The sequence below is a fragment of the Amblyomma americanum genome, chromosome 1 (assembly GCF_052857255.1).
Source record: "Amblyomma americanum isolate KBUSLIRL-KWMA chromosome 1, ASM5285725v1, whole genome shotgun sequence".
NCBI lineage: Eukaryota > Metazoa > Arthropoda > Arachnida > Ixodida > Ixodidae > Amblyomma > Amblyomma americanum.
The window spans coordinates 90,940,423-90,967,860 of NC_135497.1; the positions used below are offsets into that span (position 1 = coordinate 90,940,423).

Below are 27,438 nucleotides of genomic sequence, written 5' to 3' on the forward strand. Positions count from 1 at the left end.
TGACGTGGTGAATACATTCAGACGTTCGGTTATCACCTTACGACATGCGAACTGAAAAACGCGCGCTCATTGTACACTGCAGTGCCACAACCTAGTCTCGTTTTGGATATTAGCCATCCATAAACCTCACTCACGGAAACTTGCGTAAACTAAGCTGTGGCAAGTGAATTTTATTTTGCTACCCTATGCGGCTGCTGTGCTGACTTTGTACAAATCGGTTTACAAATGGACACCTTGGAACCTATGCATTCGTAATACAGTCGAACCTCATTATAATGATGTTGAAGGGGCCCGGCGATTACTTCGCTGTAGCCGTAGCTTTCTTATAGCCCGGGTTGACCAAGCTTCCAAGCGGAATCGTCATTCCTTCGTTATATCGATTATTTCGTTATAAGCCGTTTCGTTATAACGAGGTTCGCCTGTACCACAAACCTCGGAGCAAAGCTGTCGCAGCACTGCATGTATACCACATTCGAACACCTGATTTCTGAAAACTTTCTTTCTACTTGGTTTTAATTCCGTTGTGATTTGTTAGAGCACTAGTCAGAAGAAAACGTAGCGAAACAAAGAAGTTCAATATGGCGAGCTTTTCATATGCGTGGCCGCTCGGTGGCTCAGTGGTTGTGGCGCTCGGCTGCTGACCCGAAAGGCGCTGGTTCGATTCTAGAGGCCTGTGTACTGTGCGATGACAGTGCACGTTAAAGAACCCCAGGTGGTCGAAATTTCCGAAACCCTTCACTACGGCTTCCCTCATAGCCAGAGTTACTTTTGGACGTTAAAGCCCCATAAACCATGATCTTTCGCATCCAATTTATACTTGTCAATGAAAGTGACATTCTTCTATCTTAATCTCGTTTTTGGTCATGTTCTGTGTGAAATATATCTCAGTTATCTTAGCTTTCTCGACCTCTTCTCTCTCTCTCGCTCTTATTTGATCCCTTTCTTAATTTGTATCTCGATAATTTCTTAGCTTTCTAGATCTCAGGCTAGATCTTAAGATGGCCAGTCGTGATGGGTCTCTAATTCCATGGGACAGAAAAATGCCTTTAATATTCAGTTCTGCCAATTCCAAGCTCATCAAGCGCAACATAGCTCTTTTGGGATTCACAAATGCTCTAAAATGTTCTGACCTCGAACAATGGCGAAAAAAATCATGTGTGCAAATTATCTGCAGAACATTTTAGTCTCGGTGGCTGAATTCTGGTTAGAGGGAAGGAACACTTTTGTATCAGCAAGAGCAGGTGGCGAAAAAAAAACGGAAAATACCAGTGATAGATGGAGAGCTCCAATCATCCAAAATCTACTCAGGTTTTCCCATCATCTCCTGAAAATTTGTAACCTAGCCAACGTAAATGTGATGTTCCCCATCCCGGATATACTTAGTGCATCATGCGAACGAAGTATTTCAGGTAGCCTGATTACAGGCGCTTGCATGACCAGGCATAACAAGTGATTTGCAAAATGCGCAGACGCAGTTTGGTATACTGTATAAACTGCATTTGACCCATGGAAAAGTGCACATTGTACGAAGACGGCGGTCGAATTTCGATGGAGGCGAAATTCTAGAGGCCCGTGTACTGTGCGATGTCAGTGCACGTTAAAGAACCCCAGGTGGTCGAAATTCCCGGAGTCCTTCACTACGGCGTCTCTCATAGCCTGAGTCGCTTTGGGACGTTAAACCCCCATAAATCAAACCTAAACCAAACATTGTACGAAGAGAAATAGGTTTAACTTAGAGGTCAACAGAACATAATGTGCAAAGCAAGAAAGCAGGGAAACTAAGCTTTCACTGCGATAACTAAGATTTCACTGTGCGTGCCAGTGGCTGCTACACCGAGTTTAAGAAATTTGGTTTCAGGAGCAAAGGAAGCAGTTTGGTTTCAGGAGCAAAAGCCAAATGATGTGAAGAATCGTTGAAGCAGGAGAAATAGAGCAAGCTGGCGATAAATGTGTAAGTGGTCCTTCTATGTTGATTCCCCCCCCCCCCAAAAAAAAAAATAACGAGCTTATCTGTCATCGCTCTAGATAAAAAAAAAAAGAGATGCACGATCCACTACTGATTGGAGCCGCTCTTTGCAAGCAGACACGGAAACATCGAAAGCATAAACACCGATTCCTGGCATGATTAAAACCGCACTGTGCTTTTGTCTGTGTATGTCGTTTTAAGCGCTTTTTCGTCCATATATTCCACCAATCTATAGCGCCCTTTAGAGCGCACTCGTATCATCCGCGAACAGTAGTTGGATAGACGACAGTGCTTCCGCCTTCCTTGCTGTCTGTCCAATCAGCCAGCATCTCTTCTGATGAATAAGGCAGTGGGCGAGAATCTAGTGCGCCTTCGCGCCCACAGCATGAAGTAGTCGCCACTTCCGTCAGCAGGCCTCCACCGGAGGTGATGAACGCAATAAGTCGCCGCTGGGTGCAGAAGCAATAAAGATGCTTTAAAGAGCCCGCCAGGCTCCCGACTACGTACTGCTGGCCAGCGAAAATAAAAGTGAGTCCCGTGGCGATCAATTCCGACGCCACTGTCGTGGCACACAAGAGCGCGCTCTCCGGCGTGCACGGTGGGGGCGCAGGTCGTTGCATTCCTCGCCAGCGGAAGAACCCCCGGAGGTGCGCGGGATACTGGACAGCCGGGGCCGAGTTATGGATTGCGGCTCAGGAGATGCCTTCGGGTCCTCCGCTGGCTGCGGTGGTTCATTACGGCGACCCATTGAGGGCGGCCCTTAGCTGCGCGCTGGGCCAGCCTGGGAAGAGGGGAGGGGGGGGTCGCAAGCTTGTTTATTCGGCGCAAATGGCGCGAGAAATCGTCGCCCCTTTGGCCGCGGAGGCACCCTTCAAGGCACTTGTCTGCGCGGCAGTCGCTGGCTGCGCATACGCACTTCGCAATGAGCTTCCCGAAGCTGCTTGCTCGGCCAGTTCTTTGCAGGACCTGGAGCTGGGAGCGGTATAACCGTTCATCACGAGAAAAACAAAAATCAGCGCGCGTCAAAATAGGGCGCAACGGAACGTCAGTATTGGGACAAGATTATGACAAACAACTCTGGCGAAATCGAGCGACAGCGAAAAAAAAATTCGGTGATTTTTGTTGCGTACCATAAAGGCAGGCTGTCGAGAATCGGTGTTTTTTTTTTTTCTATACGGTAGTCTAATGCAACCAACTGCTGTTGTTGGCAGTGGTATAGTGTGATCGCACCTGCGGGGGCGTTTAGTATTTTTGTTTGTTTGTTCTCTTAGTTTCGAGTTTCCTTATCTCTCTTTCTTTCATCATTTCTTTAATGTTGTCTAGATTAAATCCCAGAATGAACTTCACACGCAGCAGTTTATTTAGTAAAAAAAAGCGGATATTGTACTCAAATCTACTCCGTAGAAGTGACAACATGGCCGGTACAATATTTTTTCCGTGTATATTTTGTTCTTAGTGACCATTGGGCCTACTTGTTGGTCTCGGTGACAGCGGAGGCGTAGCGTCGCTTGAGCTAACGATGAATGGCAATAATAATAATAATAATAATAATAATAATAATAATAATAATAATAATAATAATAATAATAATAATAATAATAATAATAATAATAATAATAATAATAGAAGCGTTAAGACATGTCAGACCAATGTGGACGACGGTACTAAGCGATTGTGGCGTCAGGTGGCCAAGATTAGAGAATAAGAAAGGCGAACTTCAAATGAGGAAGTGAGGAGAAATGGACATTCGGTAGTAAAGACCAATAAGGTGGACGTAAGTGTGGCAACGGGAACTAAAGTCATTTGGGACAAGCTATTGTTCTGTAGTAGCTAATTATCGATGAGATAGATGTTTGAAATGTTTGGGATATGGAACACTCAAGAAGTATTTGCAGCAAGGCTTCGCCTCTCTCTGCTCGAAGTAAGAGCCATTAAGAATAGCAAACAGCTGTGTGGCTTGTCTCAAACTGTATAGCTTGGCCGTGTTGAAGAAGCATGATTCAGACGTTCAAACGTCCAAAAGGCTTGTCAGCACTCCGGTTACATTAACTCAGAGAAGTTATTCATGCGTCAGCATTAGAACGCCTATGTCCGAAAAATCTGTCCGCCCATCTGAATCATCGGTTGGCACGTGCAAAGTGGAGAGAGGGGTGGTTAAGGGATGTGTGAGAGGGAAGACGGATAGGGAAGGCAATGGGTGGTGGGAGGGGGGAGTGGAGCGGGGGTACGAGGTGACGCACGATGACTAACAAACTAGTAGTTTACGCCACCAACTCGCATGGTCTGAACCCGTCAGGGGCTGCGGTTCTTCTGTCTGTGGGGAACACTTACGCTAACGCATACTTTGCTGCATCAATCGCGTTGATCGTCTACACTTTTTGACCTCATGGCAGGGCGCAAAGAATAAGTATTTCTATCGTATCTCAGCGTCGAAAAAAAAAGAGCAGCTGCAGGCTGAAAAACAGTTGTCCAACTGTCATATGGTAAGAAATCAAATTCTTTTCTAATCACTCCCAATGTTAACACACTGCTGTTTCTTTCGATAAGGAATGAACAATAAACGTCTGTCATGGCCCTACGCATATCATTCATTACTCACCCTGGACAAATTTAGAACTGCAAGAAAAAAAATATAGAAGCACGTAAAAAGTTTTCTCCAAAAATTGCTGTTATTGTTATTCTGTTTCCACCGATTGTCATTCACAACTTTTGCACTGGGTTTCTTTATTTCCAGTCAGCGATAAGGTCACGGAAGCGATAGGAAAGCCGCACTAACACTTGAACTCAGAGGGATGCAAATAATCCATCCAATGAATAGTTACCACATTCAGGTGGCTCAGCTCCAGCGGGTACTGTTAGAAATCTGGAGAGAATGGGCTTTGGCTCCAGTGCATGTTGACAGTCTGGGTGAGAGTGAGCGAGGAGCTTTTAGCAATCGACGGAAAGCTGACGTTCGCTTTGACCGCAGGGTAAGTCTTCTCACGGAAATATTCAAGCCATTGGTTTAACTCCGTAGCAGAGCTTATCTGCTAAGACATGGCTGGCAGACACAAGCTCGACGGAAAAGACGTATTTTCCGGGAGGAATCGTTTTGAAACTATTGTTGGTTAAACCTTATAACTGGAGGCGCTAATGTCGGAAAACATCGTTTTGTATCTGTACGACGTAAGGACACCGCAGAAAGACAACGAACCAGCAGAGAAAAAGCATGACGGAAGCCAACAGTCACCGAAACCAAGGAGCATAGGGGATGCCTTTTTTTTAGGTCTTTCATGAATAGGAGAATAATAAAAGCAGAAGAAAAAAACCACATGCCGCCGGTGGAATCCGAACCCACGACCTCCGAATTTCGCGTCCGGTGCTCTACCAACTGAACTACGGCGACGGCTGTCCAATCTTCTGCTTTCGGGGGTATTTTTGTGTAGTGTAAGCGAACCTTGAGAGTGTTCGCCAGCGCCACCCTCGTCCATAGCGGCGAACGCAGCACGTCCTGTATTACCGCGAGTGCCACGCAGGAATGTGATCGAATGGTGAGGGCGGAAGCTGTGCTAGAACCCTCTTACGCTACCTATGGCATCAAGACTGCCAATTCGTGACTGTTGGCTTCCGTCATGTATGTCACAACGAGCACCTCTTTCCATTCCCTTATCTCCCGAATAGTTTAACGACAGCCTGCGTCGCAACCCAACGCACGCAACCCAAGTCCCACCGATGGCAGCACCTGCCTTGTGCCACTGCGCTACCGCTCAGCTGCCCACCACATGGCTTACCACCTGAACCTAGCAGAGCAGCGCACTACCGAAATAAATCATGCTAGCGCACATGTCCTCATTTGGCCTATCACCCAAATCGACTGGCATTTTTTCTTCTGCTTTTATTAATCTCCCGTTAATGAAAAACCACAAGTTAAAAAAGATGGTCAGGAGAGAAAGCGAAGGAGATGGAGTTTTTTGTTGTCTTTTACTTTCTAGCGTACACGCATATGCTTTAAAGATCTAGCCCACAGTCCACTGCTAACGCGGACAACGTACCCTTATCCTCGGCACAGTTCACATTCCCCCATGTGATTTGGCTTCTACTGATAATATAGCCCCATCAAAGTTTTAAAAACAAAGGTAAAAGTCTACCACGGCAGTCGAACAAAAAGGACAGAGTCCGTGGAAGCGGGGGCAGAGATAAGCGCCGGGGAAACGTCTTTCCGTCTTGTGTAAGTTCTCAGGAGGGGTCGAGGTGCTTGTGCGGTCGCATGTGTGCGATAAGCGGTACTTGGAGGTCAGCACTGAGTGCGTATCTCTTGCTTTCGTCAGAGACTGCCCCTTTCACTCCCTGCTAGCTTGGAGGCTATCGTTGCGTGCCTCTGCGCATTCGTCATCGCCGTGCCGGGCTGTTAGTTACCGCTCCGCAGTATGTTGATCTCACCATTTACAGGCACTGGTTTCAGTTGTGCAACATCCATACCACGGCGACATATGTGAATGCGATTGTCGCGGTTCCCAGTGCATAATTTAATGCAGCGAACTTGTTTCTCTTACATTTCGCCTTCGTGCTATTGATGCACTTGCTGCTTTTTTGTGTGCTGCTTCTGTGCCGCCAAAAATATGAACGCCGCCAGTGGATGGTTTTAGCATAGCCGAGACATTTTTCTTGGAGGTATACTAGAATGACGTCATCGCTTCTGCGCACGCGCAGTGGCAGGAGCACGCTCCACCTTGCTCCGCATGTTGTAACTGCGCGCGCAGTATACGTATACGGGATACCGGTATACATATATGCTAATACTTATCCGCTATATGCTCAAAATTTCCCATGTTTGCCTTCCGTACGGTAAAGAAAGGTGGTGGAACCGTGGCTGTTGGTATTAATATTGGTATTGATAATTTTTTTTTCACCTCAATATATTGTTTGAAAATACTGCAACAGGAAGCATTATTTTATATCTACCACGTTGATGCCGCCTTTGTTGCGTGCTTTTCATATATATTCTTCGGAATGTATAGCGCTGCGCCTAACCGAAACAGTTTTCTGTCTGGGAGGCTAACCGTAAATTCGTTGAATGGTTCTTTATATCCTGGCCTTACATTTGACGCCGCAAATGCGAATTTGAAGACAACCGCACTGGAAGGCTAAACTAATATACAATACTAGTTATCGATGTTCTTTCTCTGTTTCGATTCTAAACTGGACTGAACTGTTTTTCATGTATGTGGCTTGATAAGCGCCAAACACTGAACGTAAACTATTTTCTTCGGTGGTGTTCCTGGGCGTATCACTTTGTGTATTGAATAGTGCGAAGCTAAGGTTGGAGAAATTAGTGGTGCAAGAACTGATAGATTTACATATCCAACAATTCTGGACAAAAACATTTTTTATCGGGGAAGAGTTTGTGAATAAATTTTTCCATACCCCCATTTCAAGGTTTCACTATAGCAATCAATATATCCGCAGATCTCCTGTCGGCAGGCTTCCATTGTTTTGCTATTTACGTTTTTGCGACGGTCAAAAGCGTTCCTCATTGGTTTTGCATGGTAGTCTTAACTGCTCGTTGAGAGCAATGGAAAAAGTTTCAAAGAAAGATTTTGCTCCGCTTCACAAGAAGGGACCATTATCTTCAATATTTCCATAACAGTACCTTATAATATTCCAATATTCAAATTTTCTGTCCAAGAATGCTGGACATGAAATGACATTTTTCTCCACAATAATGTCAGACTCGCACCGGTTACCGCCGTCTACAATATATTGTCGCCGCTATTAGAATTGATAATGTCTTTCTTTGTTGCGGTAATATACGCATTATGCCTTGTCCTTTAACATTTTCGGTTTCTTTCTCTTTAATGTTTATATCAATGACATTGTGCATGCGACTCCCCTCGTCAAATATTTTATCTATGCTGACGAGTATATTTCTTGCCCGAGTTAATATAGCTGAACTGATATATGCCGCAAAGAATGCGCGCAAGCAAATAGAAAACTGCAATAATAAAAACGCGTTACGAATTAACACAGCAGAGACTAAAGTCATTGTTTTCAAATATAAAAAAAAGCCAGTTTGTATCGCCAAGAATATGTTCCTTCAGTCTGTGCCCTTAGAAATCGTACATTCTTATAAAATATTAGGCGCAATATTTAATGAAAGAATATCATGCGATGAGCATGTTAGTTTCTTAGTAAATAAATTCTCACATATTAGTGATCTTCTTTATAGGAACAGTGAGATATTGCCACGAAATATAATGCTAATGTTGTATCATTCATTGTTCCAACCTCGTCTCAGTTATTGCCAATTAACTTGGGGTGCAACAAGAGCAGGAAATCTTCAGAAACTACATGTGTTACAGAAAAAAAATTTTAAGAATCTTTTAAAACGTTCCGCAGGCCTACCACACGACAACAATTTTCTTAAAGTATAGTATTTTCTGATTACTAAGTTTTACGACTACCTCTTGAGCAAGAGTATGAAAAACAAGGTCTCAAACAACGCATCTTTTCTATCAAAATTTGCTGGGCTAGAAAACCAAGATTTAATATACAGCACAAGAAATATTGAGTGGTGGAGCGTGAAAACTTACAGAACTTCGTATGTGGATCAAAGACAAGAAAATAAACTACCCCGATTTCTTAAGAACTTCGCAGAAAACAATATTGTTCTTCAAAATGCTACACGCTGGAACCTGATCGAGTACTTTTTGCATTTATTCTAAACCTCTTCTTTTGTGACTTGTTTGACCTATTCTTTTTTAACTCGCCATGATTGCGAGCTTCTTCCCGCTTGTTCTCACTGTGCTTTTGTTAGTGTGCTGATTACTGTAAACTAAAGTATTCTCTGTGTTTTTGCTTGTGTTGAGATGCGCATGTGATGGACTTTGCCTTTATGCCCACATGCAAGACTACTGTACTGCTGCCAGAGTGTGGGTCCGTGGCCTTGTCAAGCTGTCAAACGGCAACTTTTAGTCCGGGCCCTCGCCATCATTTGTTCATGATGGCACATAAACTGAATTTAATTGAACACAGTGATTTTTTCCGGGTTCTTGGAATGTTGTTCTGCGGTAGCTGCGTTCCTTTGATGCATAGTTTCATTTTCAGTGCCTGCTTTTTAACGCGACAGTGTTAAAGGCTTCGTTCATCAGAAAATCCGGTGTCGGCACTGTGAGCTTAAAACAACGGGCATGGCTCTGGCAGGTGGTCCCCAGAGAGCAACCTATAGGAGGCAGGTGGGCCACCTAGGTCACGTGACCTTGCGACGTCATCACAGCTCGCCCACCAGAATTGTGAGCAAACGGCCCACCGTGGCAGGTGGCAGATAAAATTAACGTTTGGTCGCTCGGGAAGAGCAACCTGCCATAGCAGGGCAGTGGCGCATCGCTTAGCAGCTGCACCACTGCGCCAGGAGGGGTATGAGGACTCCCAGGGATGTATGAACGAAAAGTAGAAAACGACCTTCTGCATATACGGGAATTAACCAATTACACTATCGCGTCATACCCTCAAGGCGGAGCCTAAGTGTCCCCTCCAATTTTTATTTACGCTTTGTTGCTCAGGTGTAATCTTAGTTTTTTTTACCATTGAGAAAGTCACCTCTGGTGTTTTCGGAGTTCTTGTGTGCGTATTGAAACATTCCACCAGAGTGTTCTGCTTTTGCTATGTGTTACCCTTCCCTCCCCTTCCCCCCACTGAAATAACATGATGGCACTGCGGGTATTGAGGCAATATAAATAGGTATAAAAAAATGGCCTGGCTTAGCTAAGGTTAAGCCTAGGATGCGAAGCATAATAGAAGCATAATAGATCGCCTGCCCGGAAGTCAGGCTAGTCTCTTCGTTGTTTAGCAATCTCCTGGAGGAGCGGGAGTTAGCCTTGGTGGTCGCGGCCGCGCGGCGACCGCGCGAGTTGAGCCCCGTTTCTCCACAGCTGGCGTGACGTCAGACCACGTGCTCGGCTGCAGCGCCCCTAGCGGGAGGAGCGGGAGTTAGCCTTGGTGGTCGCGGCCGCGCGGCGACCGCGCGAGTTGAGCCCGTCTCTCCTCAGCTGTCGTGACGTCAGACCACGTGCTCGGCTGCAGCGCCCCTAGCGGGAGGAGCGGGAGTTAGCCTTGGTGGTCACGGCCGCTCCAGGCTGAGCTATGGTTGAGCTAAGTAGTGTCCCTACTATGCTTCGCACAATATAAGCGGCGCCACTGGGACGCCAAACGTATTAGGATTTCCTTCCGAGATTGGCAGAAGTGGCCTTAACACGCACTGCACCGGCGGCTATGAATTGTTTTACAGTGCAACGCTGAGCACGAGATAAACAGTAGGCTGACGCGTTGCTGCTCGCACATACTCATGAGGCACGCGTACCAAATCAGGACCATTGCCAAGTCCCCGGGGCTTCGATCACTGCCAGGTAGGTGGCGCTCTCTGAGTGGCAGCTAGGCGGAGACTGAGAACAACCTCGGTGGGCGAGAAGGACTGTGCGGGTGACGTAACCTCTTGTCACGCCACCATTTCAGCTCTGTCCCGATATTCCGGCCTAAAGCATTTGCACAACGTCAGCCAGTCGTGGCGTGAAGCTCTCGGCTCTCATTCTGTCTCTTCTCGGCACGCCGTAAACCGACTACTACTGGACACCTCGCGTCCGTACGCGTCAAGAAGCGTCCACAGTCGGCTCTTAAGCCGGTTGTTCTCGGCACTCTGCACAAACGCCGCGGAGGCGCACAGTGCGGGGATCGGCCGCTGGCTGCAGGGGCTACTGCTCTCATCACTCGGGGGAGGGGGGGGGGGGGGGCGGTACCAGCACACCTTCCGCCTGGTTCGGACTCTGGGAGCGCGTGGCCGTACTCGCGGGCGACCAGGCCCCAGCTACTTTCGAGGAAAATCAAAACGGAAATTGAGTTTTCATATCGCAGCTCGTGTGCACCGGTGGCACTCTCGTTCCTTCCCCTTTTTCTTCTCTTCTTCCGTTTTCTCCACTCGCCCGCTTGAAACTGCCGTTCGGTCGCAGCTGCGCTTCTTCATTATACTAAAAGCTTTATTCCATAAACATGGCTCGGCTCCCGGTGCGCCGGCCGCGCCGAGAGGCTGGCTCCGGCAGCCCTTGCCCGCCGCGCGTTCGCCTGTTTGTTCAGGAAGCCCAAATAAAAGCGCCTCTCGGAGGAGGGGGCCCGTGCGCTCGATGGGCACGTAGACAGCGGCCAGCCTTCCGTTCTTGACCCGATTTCTCGGGCCCAATTCTAAGAAAAAAAAACATGAGGCCGAGATAATTCCGGATGGGGACTGCGCGTGAGGCTCTCATCCCCTTCGTTCCGCAAGATGAAAGTTCCCTTTCTCTCCCTTTATTTTTTTTTTTGTCTCCCAATCCCAGGTCGGTAATCGGAGCGTTGCAGGTGTGTCGGAGTGAGTGTTTTCTGTCTCCGCAGAATGGCGGTTTCTCGGAGCACTGCCTATCGGGGATTCGCCAGGGCCCGTTGGAGCTGTTCCACGCTGCCACTGAACGCGCAGTGTACATGCGCGTAAATTGTTCCAGCGCATCATTTGCCGCCTTCTTTATGGAAACTGCCGTAGTTTGCGCTAATCGATGCGGCGCTGCGTAGCATAAGCTGCGGTGTAGGAACATCTTATCGTCATCTAGAATGAGGCTCTCGGTACGAATTGCAAATGCATCCAGGAAAGAGCATTTTTCCACGTGGTAGTTTTTTGCTGTCTTAACACCCGTGCTGTTCTTGCCGCAACGGGAACGGTATAATATAGCGTTTGTCTTCTTTCAGTTCCGTTGATATCGTCCGCGGCACTGGCTTGCCGAATGCGGCGATTGTGGCGGCGCCTGAGCTAATTACCTGAAGTGAAAATAATTAGTTGTAGTATTCCTTACAGAAGCATGGCCCTGACCCTTCCGTGTAGCTCTTCAGCGGGCTGACACTTCCAGTGCTGTTTCTCTGAAACCAGGTAGCATGAAGCATCAGCCGCCTAGGTGGCTGCTTATTAACTGTTGATTATCAACGCAGCAGTATTATGCAAAGTTGTACACCGAATTTGTTCTTCAAGAACTAGAAGTTATAAAACTTAAAAACTTATATAGTTATAAAAGTGGGGGAGAGACTGATTCACGTCCAGGGTCGAAGATGAAGAAGGAACGCCCAGCGAAACGGAACAGCGAAAGACTGACTTTGCAATTCGACTGAGCAAGTTCCACCCGGCCGGATGTAGCTATCGTGTCACTCCAGGTTTAACCAGAGCTAAACCACAGCCTTTTTTTTGTCACTCACGGCTTTTGTATAATAAAAGCTGAAATAAACATTCATTCATACATTCATTCAATTTTGTTAACTACTGCAGTGCCAGTCTTGTATTAATGCATTATCAACAATTCAGCTCCTCGAATTGTTGATCCCGAATGATCAACAATTCGAGGAGCAAGCACAGTGGGCAAGATAACACGAAGAACCAAGAAAAAAATATTCGAATGAATAAAAACACTAGTCACAAAGAATCAAACCTGCACATGAAGAACACGAAGGCAGTCAGGGGTAACAAAGATCGCTCGAAAAACATTTTCTATTAATAAAAAGAGAGAGAATTTTAAATAAAAAATAAAAGACGCAAGGCGCACGCAGCGAAGTGCACATGAAAATATTTTCGCGAGGCAGCCGAGTATGAGAACAATCAAAAACGAGAAAAATGAATATGCGGGTAACATGTATTTGAAGAATTTCAACTGCTGTACGTGGAAGAAAAAAAAATGCAAAAGAACAAGGGTATATTGGCTCAGATGACAGGAAACACGCGCTCTTCAATATCGACAGCGTTGCTGGCGAGTGGTTCCCCTGAGCGATTGTGCAGAGAAATAATTTTTAGAGAGATTAGTGCGGGCGAATTGAGGCGTGAGGATATGGTCATGAACGTTCCTAGTATATTTGGTTAAGCGTGGGGTTAAGTTTGTTTAAGTTATCAGAGCTGAAATCAAACTGCTGGTGGTAAACTGAGAAAAGAAATCTTAGCCTGGCGAGGGCTTTTTTTCTTTTTTTTAGGATGGAATGTTTGCGGAGTTCTGACGGTGAAAATGCCTTTGATAGCTGCTGAAGATTAAATGAATTGCTTTTCCTTTTATCATCTCCAGGGAACGTATTTCTTTTTTTTAATGAATCCCATGATACACTCGCATATTCAAGCTTAGATCTTATAAATGTATTGTAAGCTAATTTCTTTAATGGCTGTAGGGCAAGCTTTAATTTGTTGTGAAGAAATAAAAGTTTTCTTGAAGTGACAGCGCAAATTATGCCGATGTGACTAGTTCATCTGAGATGGTTGTTTAAAGTTGCACCTAGGTACTTGTGACTATCGACCTGCATTAAGTTCTCATGGTTTAGTGTGTAGGTTAAATGGAACGTTTTTTTTCTTGCTCATGACCCGCAGAAGAAAAGTTTTATTCGTATTGATTTTCATTAATCATTCCACGCACCAATTTGCAACTGTATTGGGTTTGTTTGTAAGCGTTCTTGATCATGGTCATACCCGACAATCTGGAAAAAAGCATTTTTGATCGGGAAATGGTTTATGAACGCATTTTTTTCACATATTGTAAGATTTCACTATAACAATCAATATATCACAGAGCTTCCATCCACAGGCTTGTTTTTTTTTTTGCTATTAACGTTTTTGCGGTCGTCAAAAGCGTTCCCATTGGTGTTTTCTATGACAGTTTTAACTGCTCCAAGCGGGTGATGTAAAAAATTTGCAAATATTTTGCTACTTATCGGAGGAATGGACCATCACCGTCAATATTTCTAAAGCAATACCTTACAATTTTCTAATATTCCAAATTTTTGTCCAAAACTCTTGGCCATGTCTACGAATAACCTAATTTTTATAGCTGTAGTGTCAATGGCCACGACAGTGTCATTAATGTAGACTAGTAAGAGGACAGGACCAAGGACGCTGCCGTAAGGCACCCCCCAGGACACCGGCAGAACGCCAGAGGAGCAGTCCTTTACCTGAACAAACTGTCGCCGATTTTAAAGGTATTAACACATCGGGTTATGCGGGAGGCCAATGCTTTGGAGTTCGTATGCGAATTTACTGTGAGAAACGTGGTCGAAGGTCTTACTAAAATCCAAGAATACTGCATCTATCTGTTCCTCCTTCTCCAGTGATGACGCTAATTCATGAATAGTGGTCGCGAGCTGTGTGGTGGTTGATAAGCCTCTTCTGAGCCCGTGTTGGAAGGGTCAAAAAATTTTCTTTTCCTTGCTAATTTTAATCATTAATATCAATGTTAATTAATATAATTTCCTTGTTAATTGTTAATATTTACCAGAACGCCAAATTTATTATATATGCGGACGGTAGTGGCATATTTTTTTCTGTTGGTTACATCGATCAACTTGTCTCCAACTGCAATAAGACTATAGCTCAGTTACAAAAGTGGTCTAACTCTATGAAGATTAACGAAAATAAAACAAAAGCAGTTATTTATCGGCCCAAAAATAAGTTCGTCCCTTCTCAGGATATTATTTTAAACTCTCGTCCTGTTGACATTGCTGGCCATTTCAAATGTCTTGGTGGGAGATTTACTGCGCGCATGTCCTGGGAATCTCATGTCAACTTATGATTAACAAACCTGGCTCGAATAACCGGTGTAATCGGTCGAATCAGATAAATTCTTTCAGCAAAAATTTAGGTATTGGCTCATAATGCTCTTTCTATTCATATGTTAACTGCTGTCTACTTGTATGCAGTTCAGCTACATTCACCATCTCACCAAAAATTTACGTTATGCAAAAAAAGATATCTAGGCTATGTGTATAATCCGGGTTATAATGCAACAACTAAAGATTTTTATTCATAGTGATCATGTTATTGCGGCTCACAAACTATACCGCTGCCGTTTGAGTACTAAATTTAAATACGAAGTCAGATATAATGTACGTAACCTGGATACTTTGGGGCATTTAGAAAAGAATGAGCAATATTATGTTGCCAGACATGAAGAATGTAGGAAAGTTTGCGCATGCCGTTTGTCTTCTGATATTAGAACGCCTATGTTATTCCTTACCATCACTTCGGAACCATTATCAGCGTACTAGTTTTCGTTTATTTGTTTGTTCCACCGCTGAGCTTCGTTGCATGTTTGCAGACCGGGAAAATTGATTTCACTTATCATGTTATTTGTTTTCTCTGACCTAAGGGTTTTACTTCTCGTTCTGCACTGATCAAGTGTTTTGATTTGTTTATTGCTTCTGTTTTTGACTGCTGTCGTCGAAACGCCGCTTAATATGGGGCTGCGCACTTGAAAAGCCGCCTACTGGCAGCTTTTTTTTCCGTTGCCCTCCGTCTGTAGTTCACATAGTGAAAATAAGGATTTTATTTGATTTAAGGAACGAGATGACATAGTCTGATATGACGTGCTCGATAAGTTTACATGTACTGGAAGCAAGCGAGATAGGTTCGTAATTCGCAACATTCAAACGACCGGCATTCTTAAATATCGGAACCACTCGATCCATGCGCCAGTAATTTGGAAGAATGCATTCTGTGAATGACAATCGGAAAAGTTGGGTTAAAATATGAGCGAGCGGTTCGGCATAGCGGCGCAAAAACGCATTAGATATGTTGTCCAGCACCTTCGTAAGTTATAAAACCGGCTGCAGTGTCAAACGTAGGTTTATTATGAACAACTTCAGGAAGCGAGGCGGAGGTGACAGATTGCAAATAGCAGTTGAAGTGGTCGATCATATGGGATGCGTCATCAATAACGCACCCGTTTATTGACATCTTAAAAAACATGGCGGAGCAGAACGGCAACACGAAGTTTTTTTCGGACTGATGTTCATGAAGTGAAGACGCGAGCTTAACAGAAGGAGTTTTGAACATTGAACGAACGCGCGACAACTGTGCCCCAGCACCTAGGAACCGTATACAATGGCATACACCAAGAGTAACAGACCGTTCGAACAGCCTGTTGTATAAGTTTTTGCTCAATCTCATGTTACTGCATCGAAACTCTAGAAATAATAGAAATACTTTTTTTTTCTTCACGTGTTTATTATCATTGTTTCCACTGCTGGCTCGGATTGGAAAGGGATCATTCCGTTCAGAATCGAATTATTTGCCAAACCCATTCGATCGTGGACGTCATTCGAGCCTTATGATGTTAACTCATTTCGGAGCGAAGTCGAGGAGTGGCATTACATGCTAATAACACTAAAAGGCGCTTGCTGCGCCTTTTAGTGTTATTAGCTGGCCAGCATGGCCATTTCAGCCTTCGCAGCACAGTGTTTTCTATCCTCTGAATTCGTTTAAGTCCGTGTACCTGTCCATTTTTTTCGTCATATTTCTACCATACCATCATTGCCTTACCCGTTTTTCTGTTTGAAAAGCGAGTGCTACGTTTTCGTCAATCACCGTGCCTTTATTCTTCAACATTCTCTCTGGAGGTGAGATGGGACGATGTGTTTGCGAGAATTCACTATCGGTTGAACCATAAATTTTTTGTCTGCGAGTTTGCCCCCCTATTCTTTTTTGTCTTTCCTTGCATTCGTGCGCTTCAGCATGTGCTTACATTGAAGAATAACACGAGAAAACTTACCTAGCCAGCGGTAACATCAGTGCAAAGCGCTTCAGCAAGAGCGGGATATTTTGAACGCATTACATGGATTCCATGCAATGTTATTATAGGTTTTGAAGACAGAAAGAAAGAAAGAAAGGAAAGAAAGAGATAAAGAAAGAAATAAAGAAAGAAAGAGAAAGAAAGAAAAAGAGAGAATGAAAGAAGGAAAGAGAAGAGAAGTCTTGTTTACAGTGCGCGCTTCGTTTGTGCTACCAGTGGCTGAGTGGACACCACTGTACTGCAGTCTGTAGCTCCGTTCGAGAGACGCTAACTGTTAATGAGATGTATGAGTTGCTCTTAGTAGTACATAGACAGAAGGTAAAAATAAGTCAGTGGTTGAAAACACAGGATGACCATGGTAAGCGCATAGCTTAGCGCTTTTCACCTGTCCTCTAATGTAGCAACTCTGCCTGCACGAACAGGACTAAAACTATTGTGGGACGATAAAAAGAACGAAGAATGAAGTGTCCCTGCCCGTACGGATAAACAGGACAGGGTGCCATAGTCCTGGAGCTCTGATAAAGAGTGCAGCCGAAGTGAATGAAAACTGTACAGAACGGGGAGGCGGCCGGGATGCATCCGCGGAGCGTGCAGGCTCGACGCACCTTCCGAAGCGAGCCAGGTGAGATTAGCTGCAGCGCCAGTCTAGACCGGTCTGCCTCTTTCGACACACGCGAACCCACGCGCGCACCTTCGACACCGTCCTCTGCGAGTCGTGTTGAAACCAGCGGGGTTTACTGACGACGTCTTTTGAAAGCAAGACAAACACCACCGCTGAGCCGGTTCTCTCAGGAGAGGCTTGAAATTCTCGGGGTCCCGCTGAGAAAACTCCGTGTGTCGAGTGTGGCGCTAAGAGGAAGAACACATGACAAAGCGTTTCTCCATTTCCGATCACGAAACAGATGGCCGTGCTCGCGCGCGTTTCGGCCTTTCTGCAAGTAACACACGCGACCTGCCCGGCGCAGTGTCAACGGTGGCTCGGTATTTGAAGCGCCCGGACGGTTTGTTTACCCTCGTCGGGAGTTGGTTTGATACGAGCGCGTCGCTTTTTCGACAAACCATATTCTATTCCCCGTAGTGTTGCGGCAGTTTTTGTCCTTTCTTCTTTTTTTTTTTACTGAAATGTGGGAAGTTCGCTTGTCACAGCGCGGGATGCGGGGAACGTTTGAATCTCGGAAAAGCAGTCCATTTCCATCGCCGAAAATACATGTTTGACGCAAGCCTTCGCGGCATAGCGGAATAGCGCTACAGTCTGGTGAACGCGGCAAGAGCGGAGAAACAGAATCAAACAATATTTTCTTGTTGCTTTCATATCTACTAGTTGCGTTGCGTGCCTCTAGTAAGAGGGCTTTTCGAAGCAGGCAAAAATGTACACAGAATTCTCAAAACCGTCAGACGTGTTTGGGATTTGAAATTGCAAACACGCTGTACCAGATGAGGTCGTTGACTTTTCGGAGTACGCTGGTAACACTGAAACGTATACAAGCGTTTTTTTTTTTATTATTATTACATGCTTTCTGGCACACTTGGCGACCTCTGGCTGGATGGGGAAACCTCCAGCGGCACGGGGAAGAAGACAGTGAAAAAGCGCTGTTTGCGAGCTGTTATCACGACGACGGGGAACGTCCGACGCCCGGCCACGCGCACGCGCGAATCATATAAAGCCCTTTTCACTGTCTAGCTCTGTTTCGGAGGTACGCTGACGCACGAGCTGCTATCGCCTCCGTCTCATCCCGCTTTTCATGAGGGAAACCTTAAGGCTCGTATCTCAGTATACTGAACGCGGCACTCAAAACGGGCGCTGGGCAAACCTGGTCTTGAGCAGGTGTTGAGGCAAATACGACCCACGAAAGAGAACAATGTAAAGGGGGCTTGAGAAGAGTGCTTCGCACACGTTCTCCGCGCCAGTCCACCCGCAGTGATGGGTCTTCAAGGGCCTTCGGAGGCGCAAGCGAAGCTCGGAAGGCCCGAGAAACAGTTAGGGCATAGAAAGCTTTTCGAAGCCAGTCGCCTTAGTTCTTTATTTCTGCACTGAACGGCAATCGTTGTAAGTTGTCGGCCGGATAGGAAGCTGTGCCGACACCTTCGCGCACTTGCATGCCTCTGCTTATATTAGCTTACTTTACACGTAGCAATGCTTCCCTCGAACGTTTGCTGTCACAAACAAACTTACTATTCTACCCACGCTCTGCAACAACTTCCGCGTCTGCGTTATTCAGTGCGCTAATGAGAGAATCTAGGCACGTTTTTTTTATTTCCTTTTTTCTAACCGTGGATCGACGTCAGTGTCGCGGAGGCAGCGAAGAAAACATGCGTCGCATAACCCTCAATTCAAACCCTTGCTCTTCTGTCGGCGAAACTGGAAACGTGGGCATTTTGTCGACTTCTCTTCTCCGGCCCACTGGCATTGGGCATCCTCGAGGAATCTGGCGCTGGGGTGAGCTGTAACCGGGGGTCGAAGTCGTTAATCCACTCGCACGTGAGTAAAGTTCGTCATTGCGCGGTGTCCCTGCTCTGTTCAATTGCCGGAGCCAACGGTGCGATCTACAAGACGCCGATAAATCATAAACGGCTCTCTGGTCCGATATTGCTTTCTGAATGAGGTCATGCTCTAATTAGCCGATGACAGCTCCAGCGTTCACGACGCTTAATGGTTTAATTGAGACAGTGTTTAGCAGCAACGGTAGAGAGATTAATCCCTTGGCCATTCGCCTTGCCATGGGATCCTTACAAGCTGGCTACTGGCTCTCCAGGCCGACGTGCGGAACAAGTTCAGTTACTTGCTTTCAGTTTATGCGTGCACTAGAGGTGGCAGTTCATTGCGTTTTTATGACCGATTACTCATTACCTATATGTTGATTTGTTATTGGTACAGCCACAGAAGTATACCGTGAGAAGTTTACTGTATAATGCAAATTGTGGGGTTTAACGTCCCGAAGCAACGTATGGGCCCTGAGGGACGCCATAAATAGAGCGCTTCAGATTAATTTAGACCAACTTGGGTCCCTTAACGTGCGCTGGAATCGCACAGAACACGGGTTTTTTTTTTGTATTTTGCTTCCACCGAAATACGGTGCCGCCGCGGCCGAAATCGAACCCGCGACCTTGGGGTCAGCAGCCGAACGCTAAAGCAACCAAAAAAGCCAACAATGTTCGTAGGTGGCCGTTCCGATTTTACGAATCGCTTTACTTTCCACCCCACTATGCAATAAATCTGCTACTACATCATTCTTGCTGAGAACCGAGGCGTCAGCTAGACTCATCATCAGCCTACTAACTACACCCGTTTCAGGGCAAATGCCTCTTCCATATCTCTCGGATTGAACCCAAGTCAGAAAATAAGCATGAAGTGAAAGTCCATTCTTTGCAGGGAAAGCGTCGAAGCATCAGGGAAACTGTATTACACTTGAAAAGGCCTTTTACATGACGAACGGAAAACCACATCGTGGGACGCAACACACCGGAAAAAAAAACTGAAGATAAAAGCGCGCTGCTTGTCTCTAGTGTACTCTTGAGTGTCGTCTCTCTTGCGGTACTTTTCCAAATATTTGTTAAGAATACCCACCAACAAGTCCAAACCAAAATTTGGTCGACACCTTTTACGCGCCATGCACAGAGTCGCACTGCGCGCTTTCGCACAATCTCAACTTCCGCCACAGGCACAGGGACGTAACAAGAGCCTCTCCGAAACTATAACCTGCTCTTCCACACCAAGACCCCACGCTAAGTAGGCGCACGCTGCATTCAACGGCCTCAATTTCTCAGCGCGACGCGTTCCATAAACAGCCACGCGAAGGGCAGCATTTGCATTTTCAGAAGCTCCTCCCTTTCCCACTGTTTCCACGGTACGAGATATACCGCGTGCCTCTGCGCGCTTGGTCTTCGTAGCGGTAATGCCAGACTCGTTTGCCGCCTCGTCGCATCATTTGACACTATAGTCCACGCTTACTGCCACTTTAACGGTCCTCAGCGTTCCTACGCCCTCGGAGAGAGCGCTATGGGGTCGAAGCGTTAAGAATTCCGCCCGCTTTGAACAGAGCGGCGCTACATACGAGCGAGGAAACATTCAGCGCTGTGTGGGGGGCTTATAAGAGTGCCGCTCGTCTCCCATCGCGGTTACCGCTTTGTTCTTTAGCGCTTGCTGCTCTTCCCTCGCTGCAGCTGGCTCTGCCGGGACCCATACAGGGCGGGGCGGCTCGTTTTTCTCCATCCCCGCTGTTTTGTCGCGCGGCGCTATTTCGCTGCGTCTGCACCCACCCCGACGGGGGACATTCGGTCAACGAGGAAGATCGATAACTGTTCCCCCGAGACATGGACGGCGGGGGTCGTCGGCTGGCGGGGCCGGCGCGATTTCTTTCCTCTGCTGCGCGCCTCCGGAGACACCGTCTTGCGCGCTCTGCCGACGTAGAGAGCGCCAGTCCCGAGGATTTTATTTCGTTACCTGCAGCTGCGTGCAGCGTATCCCGTTTTACGAGCGGTTGTGCGGTTAAAATACTGAACGCTCGGAGTTTGTACCCCGACTTCAACAAAAAAAAAAATAAAGTAAAGGACGGCAAGCAACAGCAGTGGCTGAAAAACCTGAGCAACTGGAAGACGACAGCATGGATTCGGGATGTCCTTACATTTCGTAAACCGCGCGTCCTCCGACAGAAGTCAGCACTGCACTAAAAAAACAAAAAAAATGAAGAAACATGATTTAGAACGAGTTTATTCCGTTCTCTCTCTTCTTTTTTTGAGAAATGTGCTTTACCCCTTACGTTGCTAAAAGCTGCATTTTCTTTTACTTAGTTCACGGAACCGTTGTATAGAGTGAGCGATGGTCAAAAGGAAACCGAACCAACCAAATGTCAGGCAGGTGCGCAGAACTATTATTTTTACATCAGCTGGAAGGTCAGGAAACCCGTACTTCTACAGTCGCGCTTGACGTTACTGTCGGTCGGTGTGTCTTTTTTATTTTGTTTGTTAAGAAGCAGCCAAAGGTGACCCACACATTCCGCTAATTTTTATGGGCACGCAGCCCTCTGCGTTTCGCGCTAGACGCATTCGAGTTCAGCGGAAGAAATACTCCGCGAAGAGACAGAGGGGAAAAAAAAAAAGGATTTTCACACGCCATCGCACCTGGAAACGCCTCACATGCCACCTTTGCTTAAGCCTAAAGCGTTGCTGCGGAAGGCAGTGTCCCGATGCGTGACTACGTCTGGCCATGCATGCCTGGCGGTCATCGATAAGTCATGCAGCTTGACGCGAAGCTCTTGGTTGCTAAATCAAGCGTTTCATCCTTCGCATTTCGTGATGGGAGCTCGGCCTCCAGTCTTTTTCTTTTAAAGAAAGAAGATGAGGATCATACGGCTTTTCATTTCTAGATTTTCTAGTCCGGGTCCCCCAACATACGCATGGACATAATTATTCAGAACCGCTATTAACCTGTGGGGATTCACTACAACATTTGAGATTAACGAGGAAAGTATGCGCCGAGCCGCACAAAAATCTAAAGAGGGAGCAAGGAGTCATTCTAAGGAAATTGCAATCGAATACTTATATAAATCCCGTCAAATTCAGCTACGGTCGAGCCCCACTTACAACGGCCGTGTTTATAACGAACGTTCGCTTATTACGAACAACGGCGGTCCTACGGTCAAAATTTGTATTAAGGCAATTCCACTGCTTCCCGTGTTCGAACCCGACCGCGGCGGCTGCGTTTTTATGGAGGAAAAACGCTATGGCGCCCGTGTGCTGTGCGATGTCAGTGCACGTTAAAGATCCCCAGGTGGTCGAAATTATTCCGGAGCCCTCCACTACGGCACCTATTCTTCCTTTCTTCTTTCACTCCCTCCTTTATCCCTTCCCTTACGGCGCGGTTAAGGTGTCCGCCGATATATGAGCCAGATACTGCGCCATTTCCTTTCCCCAAAAAACCAATTATTATATTCCACTGCATCTCAGATATAACGACCAATGGTGGCCGCATGACTTCGTCAGAGCGAACCAGGAGCCGACGAAACGCCGCCCCAGCAGTCTGAAAACGCGCGCTTCTTGTGAGCGCGCAGACCAGAAAGCGTCTTCCAACTCCGTAATCCCCCTCCCTTTTAAGAAGAAATGTGGCGACCACAAAAAGAAAAAAAAACAATAAAATAGGCAGAACTAAGACTATAGTTCACCGCCGTTGACAGACTACAAGGTCAGTCGGTGCATTCGTGTGTGCGCGCTAAGCAAAACGTCTGGAGTGGAAGCAGGACCGAAGTGGCCGCAGGACAGGGGCAGCCTTGAAGAAGAAACTGCAGCAAGCAGTCGGTAATCAGCTAATGGCAGCGATATGTGGAAGTTTTATGCCAGTAACGTGGGATGCACTGCTGACCGAGCCGGTCACGTGATGTCGATTGCCTGCCTAATAGCCTCTCTACCTTCTGGGCTGCAGGCAGTGCCCAGGCAGTATAGCTACGTTCTGAGCGCACGCCCGCTGTGCTAGCTTCGGCACTGCCTTTGTAAAGCCTTGTCGACGACCGGAAAAGAGGATGCCGCCCTCCCTGCAGCTGCATTGAAATCTCTAATCGCGATTCGAAGTATCAGGACCCTAAAGAAGCTCGTCGGCTGCAATGGTCTCGACATGGAGCGCAGGACTCCACTGGAGTGCTTGGAAAGCACCATTACAAATTCTGCTTATGTACATAACGAAAATTTTTAATAAACAAACGCTACATTTGCTTGCCTTTGCATATTTAGCGTTAAAATGAGAAGTGTACTTACTACGGACTTCGGTTACAACGAACGCATTCTGTGTGACCGTCAGGTTCGTTAAAAGGGCCTCGACTGTATATGTTTGCACATTCGTACGATCCGCATTGCGCGTTCTGTGGTGAAGTGGCTAGCTTATACTATAAGGTATCCCAGAAGAACCCAGCTATACTAAGGATCAATAACCCAACAAGTGAGGACTCGGAGGCGGCGCTGTCCTGCTCACATTCGCAATACCAGCTTACTTCGGCTATCCGCCAGTCATTTGCAACTTATCCGTTTGATAATGATTGCGAGAACAAACAGGACAAAACAGAGCAAATCCGCTGTGATCTTTTGTAAAACAGCGCGAACAACGTCGGACAAGAGCAAGAAGGACGCGGGACGAGCGCTGACTCTCAACTAAGGTTTTATTAGCAACACCTGGTGCTTATAAAGGAAAAAAACACACACAAAGTACGTCACATGTTGCACTAAAATCGATAAAACATGAGGCAGAGAAGCACGCGACGCTCAAAGGCCACCAAGAAAAGCTATCTCTTTGTCATTGAGAGTGACTGACGGTTTGCTGGCACACTTTGGCTCTTGACTGTAATGGGATGCTTCCATTACTTCTCGCGTGGTCTGATCACAGTGCGTGTAAAGCACCTTTGTGCTACGCCACAAGGCTGTGCATTTTTTCTTCTTCTTTTTCATTACTCCATACTTTTTACGGTGGCTCACCAAGTATGAAAGTTCCTTGTTATTGTCTAGATTATTTCTGTGCTCCTGCAACATTTCATTTAAGCAACATCCCGCCTGCCCGCAGGAGAGTGTAATTTGGTATACAACTCCTTTGCAACAAGCGACGAACTTGTCTCTGTGCGCGGTATCACAACCTCTGTGATGCATTCGTAAGCATCCTATTGTTAAAGCCGAGGTGATCCGAACAACTAGTAAATTTATGATTGTTTAATACGGCTAAGATACTTGCTTCGTTACTAATTATTTCAGACGCGCAAATGTTATGAAATGTATTTTTAGGAGATGAGCCATTATCTTCGTTTGTAAATACTGATAAGAAGGTGTCGTCAAAAATTTGAGCGCATTCGTATTCATTAATTATGACGTCGTTAGTGCCAGCAAATAAAATGTCGGGATGAAAGCTGGGATTTATTATGCGCCAGAATTCACGAGGTTCTTTAGTTAGCAGCGATGACAAGTCAGGCTTTAAAAAGTGATGTCGAGGGGATTTGAGCAGAGACTGGTATTCTTTGTAGCAATTCCTGCACACTTTCTAGGTGCTTTCATACACGACAGTGGCAAGTGTATTGTTGGGCAGAACGAGTTCAGTCGAATAAACCGCGCTTCTTGGTAAACACTGTGAGACTTTGTGTTTCAGCTGCAATCCAATAGCTTACATGAACTCCACTAGGTGTAAGTCGAGTCGCCTGTTTGAGTAAAAACTATGACAGAGAGTAGAGGGTTAGTCGCTGTTTCCTTTACCTCTCTCCCTATAATAATAGACTCGACACTCACTCTGCTAAGTTCATGTAAAGGCCTCAAACAAAAGAAGCAGTCCTGGTTCTCTGGCCGTTGAGTTAAGGCCATGATGATTTCACCTTCAACTCTCCGTCGAACTAATGATGAGGCCAATTGGCGCGCGCGTTCCTTTTCCTGTTTTTGTTTCCTCTTTTCGCGGCGAACGCACGTCATGCTGGAGTTGACAGCAAGCACGTGAGCCAGCAGCTCGGTTCGAGTGCTCGCTGAGCAGATCGGCCACAGCGCGCTTATTTAAAGCATAGGAGTATCTCTTACATGCTCTGACGGGGAGTGCTCCAGAAGAGGGTGTACCGACTCTACAAAGGTTTCGCTGCCCGAGAGCGTAGGAAAACAGAAAACAAATGTGAAGAGAAAAAACATTGGCTCGCTCTCTGTTCTTTGCCGCTGTTCCTGTCGCTCGACCAAAGCATTGCCGAGGGCGTCAAGGGGCAGAGTGACCAGCAGCCCGTGGCGCTGAATGATAATGCGACGACCCTCAGAGGACAGTCCTACGGGGATTAATGGCGCTCGCCGTTGAGAAAGAGAAGCGAATGGCCGTGGCAGAGGTGCACTCAAGCAGGCTGCCGCTGGTTGTTACCCGCCCAGTCGCGATAGAAGTGGACAGAGCTAATGTTGACGCGGAAACAAATACCTCCGCAGGGAGCGCTGGCGACCGGCCGCGCGGCCTTAGCGCCGCCTTTTCGCCGCCGCTCTCCCTGTCGGCACGCTCCCTGCGGCAGCGGCACCCAGCGGATGAGTGCGAAGTGCCCCCGCATGGCTTCACCTTGCGGCACCCGTTGTCCCATTCGTATTCCGCGGTTAATGTGCTCCTCGAATGATTTCCACAGCAACCTTCGGCGCTTACTTTCTTTACTCGCCATTACAGCGTCGGCTTGCTTCCTTTTTCGCGCTGTTGTTGGATTTTCTATCTCTGCTTTGTTTCTTCATCCCTGTATTTCCCGTAATAATTGATCTTCACCGCTTGGATACGAGAGCGGAAATTTGAAGTTATCTTCGTGCGTTTACAGCCGACTGATTATGCTTTCCTGGTGCCAATGTGCTCCTTTTTCATGCTTGTTGTTGTTTTACAGTTAGTTTGGAAACGTTGCTGCATCGAAAACAGCTTATACGCGCAGACAATCGCCAAATTTGAGGAACCTCCCCCCTGTTATTGCTGCCCCTCACGAACGTTTGCAAGCAATAGAGAATCAGACAGCTTGTTTCTAAATCTTGCCGCATATGGCGCACCTATATACTTCTCTAAAGTGTCAAATCAGTGGTTCGGGCGCGCTTCGTATGCTTCTCGATGAAATGAAGGAGTGATCACGACGTGATAATGTGGTGTTCTCTTGGGTATTACGCCATTATCTAGGCATTCAACGCAAGTCTAGCGTTCCTGTGAATGTTACTTTTAACTAAAAAAAAATATTTACTTATTACCAGCAACACTTCAAAGCAAGTACTGTCTCTGGACGCGCAAAACCATTCGCTTTATGAATCAGGCATACATGACCGGCCTCTGTTCCTGCAGCGCACTACGAGGCATATTTATATATTACGTTTCCTCTCGACTAAAAATTTAAGCCGACGTTTTTATCCGTTAATCAATAGCAAAAGAAGCAATATGGCTCCTCTTCACAAATCTGAAGACGCAGAAATATAACACGATTTCTGTTTTCCTTACGCCCGTGCCATCATCACAGCAAATCCTTTTTGTTCATTGTGTTAACCTCACTGAGTAAAATATATTGGTTTCAATGTCGATTTAGCAATTCTTGATTGCGTAAACCAAAACTAACTGAAAATGCGCGCACGCTTTCGAGGCTGCTATTTTGGAATTGACTGCGCAATCTTAAACCCTTTTATAGATTTTCGCTCGGCAATCTGCTTAAATTTATGCTCTATGTCAAGAGTTAAAGTCCCTTTTTATTCAGCTAGATGCGTTACTTTTCGAATGTCTGCTTCAGAAACTCTCTCTTCGGGCATTTAAATTCATTCGCTCTTTTTTCGCGCCTTCACCGGCTCTGGGCCGTTATTGCGGTACTGTGGGGTCCGTTTGCCCGGTTTCTGTTTTCTGCATCGGGCATTCTCAATACGTTAGAAAAAAACTCTGACGCTGCGATTTTTCGCAGTGACTGTGGTGGTTTCGTCACAGCTCTGTGCAGTGTGGAGGTTGTTAGTTATTTTATTTCTTTTTGTCCCGTCTAACCAACTTTACTACAGCCAGTAATGAAAGCTATTGCTACGCACTGAGTTATGGCCCTCCTTAGCCGTTAAGCCACTATGGTGTAGCTGCGCGCGATGGGGATGATTTTGCTGCTGAAGAATCCGTGCTATTATTCTTGGGCGGGCATCTTACGTTTACAACCAAGACCGCTTCCATGTGTGCCTTCCCTTGCGTCTTTCGCAAATTTAGATAGATGGACGTCGCTTCATATCTGATATAGATGCGTGATCTGAAAGATTTCTGTACCGGCTGAACGATTTCATCGACGCACCAAATAAGCACCGGGTGAAAGCAGCGCGGTCAATAGACTCGGTAATCTTGACGCGAAAAAGAAATAACCCTTGGTTAATACGCGGGGCATAGAGTGCTCCTGCCGCCAGCGGGGGCCCAGCAGATTCTCTGCTTTTCGTTCT

At 46.3% G+C, this 27,438-nt stretch overlaps 1 protein-coding gene across 4 annotated transcripts in view; it reads left to right on the forward strand.

Annotated features, from left to right (window-relative positions):
• The window catches only part of LOC144113214 (dual specificity calcium/calmodulin-dependent 3',5'-cyclic nucleotide phosphodiesterase 1A-like), a 533,169-nt gene that overhangs the window by 210,702 nt on the left and 295,029 nt on the right, over positions 1-27,438 (forward strand). The gene's annotated exons all lie outside the window — the stretch shown is intronic.